The 11406-nt window shown below is 45.2% G+C and overlaps 1 non-coding gene across 1 annotated transcript; it reads right to left on the reverse strand.

The window, feature by feature from the left end:
• Positions 1-3236: 3236 nt before the first annotated feature.
• Positions 3237-3342, reverse strand: LOC123645495. Its single transcript, XR_006737608.1, has one exon. It is a non-coding gene; the product is annotated as a small nucleolar RNA U13 (small nucleolar RNA).
• Between the last annotated feature and the right edge of the window lie 8064 nt (positions 3343-11406).

Genomic DNA, 11406 nt, shown 5'->3' on the forward strand with positions numbered 1-11406 from the left:
GCCCAACGGGGCAGGTGGAGGCTGAAGTTTCCTCAATTAGCTGGAGAAAGAGGGAGATCCCACTGTCTTGAGAAACAGGGGCGTTTGTGGTAACTGTGTATGTGCCACTCCCTGGCCCTGAACCAAATGTGCAAGAAAGACTGGAGGTTGTGAAATGTACGGGGAAGACACTGGTTCTGTGCCAAGAGTGGAAATGAAGGTCTCCAAAGCCAGGTGATGGGTCAGCTTCACCCAGGACGTTAGCAAATGTGCGTTAGAACAGAAAGAAATGAAAAATAAAATGTTAAAATTAAATAGAAGGACAAGAGAAAAAAGTGTGGACCTCTTTTCGTGGAGGCACAGAATGGTGAGAAATATTTTTAAATGTTTTAAAATAAAAGCCCCTAAGGAAAGGAGGAAGCCAGTGAAATGTTTTCCACTGCAAATAGAGTTCTGGCTGCACAGAAGTTTAAATGGAAGGCACGGACTGAGGAAACGGGTAAAAGAAATGAGCCAGCAGCCAGAAAAATGCCAAAAAAGCAATTGCCACGGCGAAATGATGGGATGAGGTAAAGGCCGGGAAATGGGAGGGGGAACTTCAGGCATGAAGAATCAGAGTCCTACTCCAAGAAAGGAAAAAGTACAAAGAATTACAGATATGGCGATAGAAAATCTTTGGATAGCAGAAAAGTGGATACTTTTAAATGTATAAGAAGCAACCAGAAAAAGGAAAAAAAAAAATTATAGGAAGGAGAAAAGGGAAGACGGAAGTGTAGAAAGTTGTATTTGACCCCAAGTGACTCCCACAAAATGCAAGTGGTGCACCCAGTGGATGGCTCGCCCCTCTCCCGGGAGATAGTGCCACCACCTCTGCACCCCTGGACCCCCTTTAGGGACTCTAGGGTGTATCGACCTGATGGCCACGGGAAAGGGCACTCCAGAGGACGAGAGGAAGGAGGGAGGCATCTCTCGTCAGGTTTGGCTTCCCACCAAAGGATTAGGAGGAGGGTTTAAGGGAAGGAGCCATTTCTGCCTGGGTTGCTCTTTCTGAGAGCAGGATTAGGAGAAGCAGGGATTAACTGAGGATTGGGTGCTGTCATGACAGCAGTGGGGCCAAGCAATGGGGCGTCCATGGTAACAAATGAAAACAGCAAAGTGGGTCTGGGGTTGTCACTGGTAGGAATCAGTAACTATGATTGTGATGACTATTATGAGGGTTATTCTGTTAACTTTGTATCTGGCTTTACCTGTCTCTGTCCTCTTAGCCTGATTAAAAGTGGGGCTTCTTTCTTCTTTCTCAGTTTGAGCTGATTTTTATATTTTCGGTCTCTGTCTGTTTTTTCTGTTTCAGACCCATGTTTTGGCCAAGGGTAGACAGGACATTATTCTGTGAGATCTAGATTTTCAGAACTATAGGCAATTCAGAGATCAGAGCCTAGAGCTAGATGTAAGGAAGCTTGTAGTTCCTGCTGTACAAACTGTGGCTTATGGGACAGGACAATGGCCACACATTAGCATTTAGGGCTCTGGAGGTCACACATTTGAATACCACAAGGCAGACAAATACTAGGAGAATAGATTATGATCAGGGTGTGTAGTTCATTTCTAAACCAAGACACAAGTTCACTCAAATTATACCAAGAGGACAAGTACCATCCCCAATCTGCAGAACCTGCAGATCCAGATATGGGCGTATTAGGCAAATTACCTAATCTGATTTCCATGTCTGTTTCTTGAATCTTTTTAGTAATGTTGAAGAGTCTTGAGAGGCCTGTGGAAATGCAAGTACAGCATTCTTTTGAGAGGCCTCTATGCTATCAAGAACGGTTCTATTCCCAGCCACCACCTGTCTGACTTTATGAACCGCCTAGATGAGGTTTTCTATGACCATGGTGACACTGGCAGGCTCTACTGCTAGTGAGAACCATGTTCTCATTCTTCAGGCCTTTTGTAAAATGTAGAAAGAGGCATAGGAGAAGAAAATTCCTCTTGAGTAAAAGTTTTTGAACTCAGATCAAAGTTCAATTTTTCTCATGCTTGAATCACATTATCCAAAGACCTCTTTTTCCAAAAAGGGAAGTTTATGGACCAAATGGACCCTGGATGATGTCAGGGCCTATCCTGGAGGCAGGCATTAGTTTACCAAGAAAAAAGATCCCCGTCCAATTGGCAAGTAATAGCCAATATACTTTTATGCTACAAATCCAATACCAGTTATTAGGGGCCATTAGACTTTGGCCAAAATACTCCTAAGGAGTTGTCAAGTGGTGTCCTAATGTTGTGCATCTTTATCACATGTGACTCAGGCCAACGATGTTTTTAGTGTAGAGATCATCAGGTACATCTAAACCAAAATTACATAGGCCTGAGCCTACATGCTATGCCTTTTTAAAATAAAGTCTGTAAAAGTAAGACTGCCTCTAACTATATCTATTCCCCGGTTCTTTCCCAACTTCTATTTCTATGAAAATTTGGTTACAAAACCTAAATCCCATGATAGGTACTCAAGTGGTGTTTTGATACAAACAGGAACCCGCTGTCTGTAGGTCTGACCTGTGAGAAGTTTTATATTTCTAGTCGTCTCACCTACTGCAGTGTTTGCTATCTGACTCTCTGAGCATGAGAGTCCAATGACCTAGGGAGCCAAATGAACTGGCACCAAGTCATAAAATTGGTACCAAAGGAAGCTGAATGACACCCATTGGAAAGTGGTATCAATATGTTTTAGGCTAACTATAGACAGGTGTTGATCTGAAGAACAATATTAAGGATAAGGTACAGGCTTTTTTTTGTTTTGGGGAGGGGTTGCTTTTTTTTTTTTTTTTTTAAGAGACAGGGAAGGTTTTGCTCTGTTGCCCAGGCTAGAGTGCAGTGGCACCATCTTAGCTCACTGTAGACTCAAACTCCTGGGTTCAAGTGATCCTCCTGCCTCAGCCTCCCAAGTAGCTGGGACTACAGGCACGCACCACAACACCCAGCTAATTTTTTTTACTTTTAGTTGTCTGGCTAATTCTTTCTATTTTTAGTAGAGATGGGTCTCACTCTTGTTCAGGTTGGTCTCAAACTCCTGACCTCAAGTGATCCTCTCGTCTCAGCCTCCCAGAGTGCTGGGATTACAGACATGAGCCACCACAGCCCCTAGATCATGCAATTAATGCATTAATAAAAAAGCACATATTTACTATATCATAAACTTTTTAATATTTTGATAACTATTTTTAAATAAAACTGACTTCCTTTTTTTCCTTCTAAGTTCACATCAGACGTGGGTAATGTGCTGACATCATGACAAGGTTTGAGGGAGGCACATCTCACACATGAAAGTGAAAACTCAATCATCACACTTATGAACTACCAAAGGAGCAAACTGGCTTCCTTTACAATCCTGTTTGTTTTATGCATTTAAAATCATTACTCTGAGAAAGGGTCGAAAGGTTTTAACAAAGGGAGCCGTAGCACAAAAAACCTTAAGAACTGCTGTTCTAGCAGAATAAACACAGAGAAGAGCGAAAATTAAAATTCAAGAATAATATGAAAAAGTCCTATGAATTATTAAGCACATTTAAAGGGCTCAAGAATTAAACTGATGTGGTCCTATTACAAAATAGCTATTAATAGATAGATAACTTGTCATGATAGCTAGACTGACAAATGCTACAGAACAGAGTTCAAAGCAGACCACGTACAAATAACAATGTAATATATGATAAGGATAGAGCCCCGATTCAGTGGAGAGAGGAAGAATTATTTACCACACGAAGCTAGGACAACAGGCTTGTTGTGAGGGATCAAAAAAAAATTTTAGCATCGCCTCACATAATTTACTAAAATTAATTCCATTTAGATTGAAAAGTTAAATGTAGAAATGAAGACAGATAAAACCCTGAAAGAATGCTAAGGAAAGTTTTCCCCACAGGAGAGATACTAATTCATGAAACAAGAAATCCAAACCATTTCATAAATTCTAGATATCAGTCTGGAAATCACCTGGTACATCAAGTACCTCTAAGCAGTCCTGAGCAGGAGGAAATGATTCGACAGCACGAGAATGAGGCTGGGCACGAGGACCTTGATATTAACTCCTCTTGCTGCCACATCCAACGGCAGCAGCACAGAATCCACCCATTTCCTACCACGGCTGCACTATTCATTCTTCTCTGGTTTCCACCCCATGCTTGCTATTCCTCTTACTTCGGTCATTTCCAAGGGCTTCAGCCCTGTCTCTTTCTACAATCTCTCTTCCTTTGTGCTGATTAATTTCACGGTCTTTGTGCTCTTGAGTATCATCAGAGCCCCTGGACCATTAAAAATTTTCCCTACCGCCACCGTTCATCATCAAGGCCACTGACCAGTGTGTCAGGGAGGTCAAGTAAGCTGACCCAGATCTATGCAATGAAGGATGCAGGACTCTATGTAAACTCCCAGAAGGCAGAAGCTGCGCCTGCTTTTGTTCACTATTGTATCCCCAGAACCTAGGACAGTGTGGCCACCAACATGCTCTCTCAGTATTTGTGGAAGGGATGCATGAAGAAGTTGAGGATGAAAGGTCAGCACTCTGTCCTTGGGTGAGGGCCATGAGGGCTGATGTCGGGTGAGGGCACAGTGGACTAACTTAGACACCAAATCCTGGGCCAAGGCTCTGGTTGCTGTGCTGAGAAACAGTTCACCCCAAGAAAAGAAAATAACTTATTTCTTCATAGAACAATAATTTTATCCCTTCAAAAGTCAGTCTTTATTTTCCTCCATTAAAAGCTTGACTAGTCCTGTAGTTTAATTATTGTGAAGAAATTTCCTCCTTGTCACCTGGTTTTCTCACTGAATGTCCCGACCAGCGGGGCATACAACGCAGGGGTGCGAGGAGGACTACCTGCTGCTGGTGAAAGAAAAGAGACAAGAGACACACAAAATGGGGGCAAGACAAGATTCTGATCAAGCCCCAAAATTTTATTGCTGGGTGGCTGCTTATATGCACTGTAACGGGGGAGGGTAGGAATAAGGACTCGTGGCAGCTGCTGATAGGAGGAAGGGTGGTGGTGTGATATGAGACGAGGGAGTGGGAGGGGTGTTACAGGCTTTGCGCGCGCTTTCTTTGTGCAAGAGGGAGGAAGAAGAAGTATGTAAGCTTAAGATGGCGCTTTGTATAAGATGGCGTTTTGCATAAGGCTAAGCTGGCTCCCAACATCTCCTCCCTTTCTGTTTTAAAACAAGAAGGAAGGTGAGCGTTAACCGGGTGAGGGAGCAGGGGCCTGGCTCCTCCCGTGGGTCGTCTGTGCCCACCAGTGATGGCTCTTGGTATCTTTTGGGGAGGAGAGGCAGAGCCGAACTTATTCCAGAGAATAGTAGATACCAACCTCTATGCAAGCCAGGCATGCTCTCAGGGATACCCAGAGAAGGTCGAAATTTTTGTGACCTTCCCTTGCAATACTTTGATTTGCACTCATCCCGGTACTCATACCCCTCTCCTGTGAAGGGAGGGGGTAGACATGTCTCTGGTTAGCATGTCGTCCCCGTAGGGAGGGAGCCGTAGCAATCTTCACCAAAACCATCTTCTACTGCCAGTCGTTGGTAATGAATTTGGATAGGTTTAGCAAGGATAGCATCAATTTGTCCTTTTATGAGATCTGTAAAATGGCGAAATGCCCAGGGTCCAAAGGTTATAAGCAGAAGGAGGCAAAGGAGGGGGCCCAAGATAGGGAGAAGGTAGGGGAGGAGTCCGTTAAGTCCAGTCCAGAGTGGGTTTTCAAATAATTCTTTTCTTCGTTTGATGAGATCTTCTTGTAATTTTTTGATCTTGTCTCGGACGATGCCAGACTTGTTGGCATAGAAGCAGCACCGTTCCTGTAAGGCTAAACAAATGCCTCCCTGTTCCGCAGTTAGTAAGTCTAATCCTCTGCGATTTTGTAAGACAACCTCAGCCAGTGAATCAATTTGGTCTTGTAGGTCATTGATGGTCCCAGAAAGAGTTTGAACATCATTGATTAACTGGAGGGATAACTTATTATAGGTGTGGGTGGCAACCCCGACCCCTGCACCTCCAGTGGCCATAGCAGTTGTTATACCCAAACCTATAAGTAAGGGAATGGCCTGGAGCGCGCGTCGGTGACGCCCCACCGCCAGGTCAAAACTAGGGCGGGGGACAGGTTCTTCCCCGGGGATGATGGAGATGTCAGGGAGGAGGCTCGCTAAAATGCAGAGGCCTGTCCAATTGGTGGGGAGTACAGTGTAGGCGAGGTTGCCCCCACAGACAAATACCTGACTCGGAGGAGAGCAAACAGGGGTGGAGATGTTGGTTATGGTATGGCAGTTAGAGAAGGTAATAAATCCAACCTCAACATTGTAAGAGTTATTTTGAAATGGTCCTTGGAGGCAACCGGAGGAATTAAAGCCTGAAGGTTGTACTCTGAAAGGGGGTGAGAATGAACAATTGGTCTTATCGTCAAGGGGCATGTAGGAAACGTTATAGGTGGGGATCGCGGTAGGCAAGGGCGTACCAGAGGTCATGCATAGCCAGCAATCTTGTGCAAGGGAGGGATTAGTGGTATTTAATAGAGAGAATGTGGCTTTGAGAATATTTTGTGTCTGTGGGTCTAGAGCAATATCTCTGGGTTTGGGGAGAGCAAGTGGATGATAATCTAAGAGAGGATATAGGCGTCAGGCAAGTTCCTCTAGGCGGTGAGCGACTTGGGATTGTTTTTGAATGTCGCTGGGGCCCCCACCGTCCGATATATGAATTGGGGCAACGGTGTGCCAGCATACATCCTTTCCAACAGTTCCCAAGCAAGATGCCTGAGCATATTTTTCTCCATCTAAGATACTGCCAAAGGTACCAGGGTAGTTTCTTTCTAAGATGGCAGTGTAATAGGTTTGATTATTAAGGGTGCATAACTGAGCAGAGGTGTAGCAGCTTGAATGGATTGCTGTGTAGACTGCACTCAAACAGCTGCTAGGACAAGGCCCAGGACGGCCCTGTGTAGAGGGAATAATTGTGGGCTTGGACACACAGGTCCATTGTTGTTCTGAAATCCCTGAGTATGTTTGACTATAGGCTAGGTAGGCTATTTTTGAGGAGCAGTCAATTGTTTTAGTATAAGAGGAGGGGGTAATCGTGGTCGTACCTCCACCGCAGTCACAGGGGTTCCCATAGAGGAGTCTTATGAGTTCCTGCGGATTTGGCCGGGGTCCGAAGCTGGCGTATGCGCAGGAGGAGCATATGAGGCGGATAAAGAGGCAGAGCTTCATTGCCTGCAAGGAAGGAAACAAGTTTTCTCAGGGACTTGTCCCTGGATTGGCTGAATTATGTTAAATAATTCTTTTTAATAATTATTTATTATTTATATTATTATTAATAATTATTTTAATAATTATTTCATAATATAACACAATATAATATAATATCACAATTACAATCAGGATCATGATATTACATCAATTATCAATTACATTATCAAATATTATCAAACATTATATCATTATATATCAATTATATAATTAATTTTATAGTCACATATTATATCACACTATAACATGATGTAATATAATATAATCTTTAAATATTTTTTATTGGAAGGCCATGCATTGCCTTCATCTATTGTACCATTATATAGTTACTTTTGTGAAAACATTGTCTATAGTCATTTCTGCATTTTCCATGTTTCTTAAATAACTATCTTGTCTGACAACACATAATATAAAGAGCAATTATGAAAAACAGACATTTACATATACTTCTAAAGTCTTATTGAGAATATCGGGTTGGCATTGGATAAGAAATTATAGGTGCGGAGGCGACAAGAGGTTTTAGGGCTGCCCCGATGGCTACACCGATGGAGTGGGAGGCCCCAACTCCTGAGCATAATTTGATATAATCAGCAAGAGAGCCGTTCCGATGTGGGCGAATTGCTTCTTGGCAGGCGGGGTTGGCGTTCTCGTAAGCTAGATGTTTAAGAAAAACACTTTCGTTTTCTCCTTCCCCAACCAGTCGTTCTGCTGCATCTGTCAGTTTACTGATAAAGTCACAGTATGGTTCATCTGGGCCCTGGCGGATTTTGGCTAGGGATGTGGTGGCGGACCCCTTAGGCGGGAGACGGCGCCAGGCCTTCAAGCCAGCATTTTGAATTTGGGCTAGTAACCCCGGAGGGAAGGCGGCTTGTATTTCATTAGTCTGGTAAGGAGGTCTTCCTAAAAGTTTGTCTCTGGTCCAGGTCCTAGAAGTTCTATTTTCTGCATTGCGTTGTGCTGTTTCTCGGCAATTTTCAACAAAGTCTGTACGCCAGAGGACAAAATCACCCCCGGAAAGGGTGGCACGAGCTAGCATAAGCCAATCATTTGGTGTTAGCCATCGGTCGCTAAGGCCCTCAAGAAGTGCCAAAGTGTAGGGCGCAGTGGGCCCATATAAACTGACCGCACTCTTTAGATCTTTAAGATGTTTAAGATTGAGTCTGCGATATTTTTGTCCTGAATTATGGGAAGAGTCACCCTCAGGCTCCTCTGTGTCAGAGGCCTCCTCCGCAGAGGGCGGGTCCTGGGAGTCAGGGTTTTCTTGTTCCTCTCTCCCTTCCTCATCTATGTTATCTTGATCAGGGGGTCTGGGGGCGCGACTTCGTGTAACTGGAAAGGCCAGTAACGGCCGATCGGGAAGTTTTTGTTTCTTGGATGATGCACTAGAGTTGCCGAGAAGAAGTGAGCCGAGCTCACTCTCAAGAGCTCTAAGCTCTTTAACTAAGCTAATGTGTTCCCGTTTTTGTCTGAGTGTTTCCCTAAGGGAGGAAATTTGTTGGGTTAGAGAAGAATTTATTTGTGGCGGGGGGTTATTTGGAGGACGTGCCTCGGACGCAGGGCGTAAAAGGTTTTCAAACGGTGGAAGTGGTTGAGGGAAGTGATAAGGGGGGGGTTGTGGGGAGCGGAGGGTAACGGATGAAGAACTGGCGCAGTAAGCCGCCAGGGGTCCTCCTCATCATGGTAATGAGCCGCCTGGTCGTCTAAGACTTCCTGGTCCTCAGGAGGGAGCTGATCATCGTGAGGAGGGGAGGAAGTGAGGGGAGGGTATAATTTTGGGACCTTTTTGAGAGTTTCTTTGAGGGGTTCAATATTGGAGTTGTTAGGCTCTTCCGGCATACTTATGGTAACCGAGTGGCAAGCCGAGGGGGGGCGAGAGCTGGCTTTAAGAGCCGCTTCGCCCGTCTGGATTATATGTTTAATGTCCGAATCTTGAGAATGAATTTGTAAAATATCATTAATTAAGTTCCAGTAGGAAAAGGTAGATACAGGGACCTTGCTAGGGCCAAAGGTGCGATAATAGTCATTGAGGCAGTCACCAACCCGTCTCCAGCACTTTTGATCAATGGTGCCCTCTTGAGGGAACCAGGGACAGACATCAGCCAGGAAACTAAAAAAACTACGTAAATCTTTCTTTTTAGCCTTAATTCTGCGTGCCTTGAGGGAATCCTTAAGACCATTAAGGAAGAGCTCATGCGAGCTCAATTCTTGTCCCATTATGATCACCTACTCACCGTTCCGATGTCTGCTGGGGCGGCCAATCCAGCGACGATCAACGCGGAGTCTTATCCCGTGGGCTGATGGCTCACGGGCTCCAAGCGAGCTCTTGGGCTCAGGGGGTGCCCGGCCGGGGCGTCTTCTGAGTAGGTGCCAACAGCGCTGTTCCGTGCCTCGGGCCCCACGTTGGGCGCCAGTTTATGTCCCGACCAGCGGGGCATACAACGCAGGGGTGCGAGGAGGACTACCTGCTGCTGGTGAAAGAAAAGAGACAAGAGACACACAAAATGGGGGCAAGACAAGATTCTGATCAAGCCCCAAAATTTTATTGCTGGGTGGCTGCTTATATGCACTGTAGCGGGGGGAGGGCAGGAATAAGGACTCGTGGCAGCTGCTGATAGGAGGAAGGGCGGTGGTGTGATATGAGACGAGGGAGTGGGAGGGGTGTTACAGGCTTTGCGCGCGCTTTCTTTGTGCAAGAGGGAGGAAGAAGAAGTATGTAAGCTTAAGATGGCGCTTTGTATAAGATGGCGTTTTGCATAAGGCTAAGCTGGCTCCCAACAACTGAATCTTCTCTAATCAATGGTTTTCAAACTTTAATCTTTAGAGACTTAGTACACAAACATTTGATTGGAATGTCAGAGATACTGAAGCTAACGTAATGCTGAAATCATGGCACTCTCTCTTATTAAAACAACTTCACTCATCTCAGTGACTGACCTTTGAAATAAAGAACTGTTATTCTTTTGTGCTTATAAGCTATATTTAGTCTAATGAGATACCCTGAATCTTTTTTACGTATTGCAAATTCTACAAAAGATTTAACTTTGGAAGGGGGTGGTTCTCACCAAAAACTGGAAGCCATCAAGATGTCCGTCAGTGGGTGAGTGGATAAACAAACTGTGGTACAGCCATACAATTGATGCCCCGCTATAGTATTCATCAATAAAAAAGAATGAGTTATCTAGCCAGACAAAAACATAGAAGGATCTTAAATGCATATTGCTAAGTGAAAGAAGCCAGTCTGACAGGGCTGCAAACTGCATGATTCCATTTATATGGCATTGCAGAAGATGCAAAACTACAGAAAGAGTAAATAGATCAGTCCTTGCCAGAGGCTCTGAGGGAGGGGAGAGGGCTTGAATAGGTTAAGCACAGGGGATTTTTTTTTTTTTTTAGGGCAAGGAACTATTCTGTATGATACTGTGGTGGTGGATACATGTCCCTAAGCATTTGTCAAAACCACACAACTTTCTGCACAAAGAATGAACTTTGATGTATACAAGTGTATCAGCTGCAGAGCCACACTGCAGGGAACTGACCCTGGCAGGAACCCTCAGCAGCGTTCTTTCCTCCAGCCATTCCACGATGCCTGTGCCCCACCTCCACCTCTGATTCTCTCCACCTCCACCGCTCCTTCTGCCCACGCTGACTGCTTACTCTGACTTTTTCTCTCCCACTAACGCCCTCCCACCCTATCCCCCGCTTTGGTTTCTGAGTGGCCTCTGTGGTCTCATGGCTGCTGCTCGCTGCCTTCCTTCCGTGGCTCTCAGCTTCTTCCTCCCGCTACTGGCTCCACCTGCTAAGGTAGGAGACGTCACTGGCTTGGCCGCTCCCTCCCCAAAGTTCCATCTCTCTGGGGGCCAGGCATGCACCTGAGACTGGCTTACCTTTGGCTCAGGTAGAAGCACGATGGTGAGATACAGGGCAAGTCCACTAGAGCCTAAGGCTTGCCTCTGGTCACCCTTGCACCCTTGGAGGGGCAGGCACTTCTCATGACCTTTACAGCCCAGAATAACCTCCCCATCCTGTCCCACGATTGGGAGTCCATGCTCCCCTGTCCTGTGCTTCTGTCATGGTACAGTAGTCCCTCCTTATCCAAGGTTTTGTTTTCTGTGGTTTCAGTTACCCATGGTCAACTACGTCCACAGATAT

This window comes from Lemur catta, chromosome 9 (assembly GCF_020740605.2).
Source record: "Lemur catta isolate mLemCat1 chromosome 9, mLemCat1.pri, whole genome shotgun sequence".
Taxonomy (NCBI): domain Eukaryota; kingdom Metazoa; phylum Chordata; class Mammalia; order Primates; family Lemuridae; genus Lemur; species Lemur catta.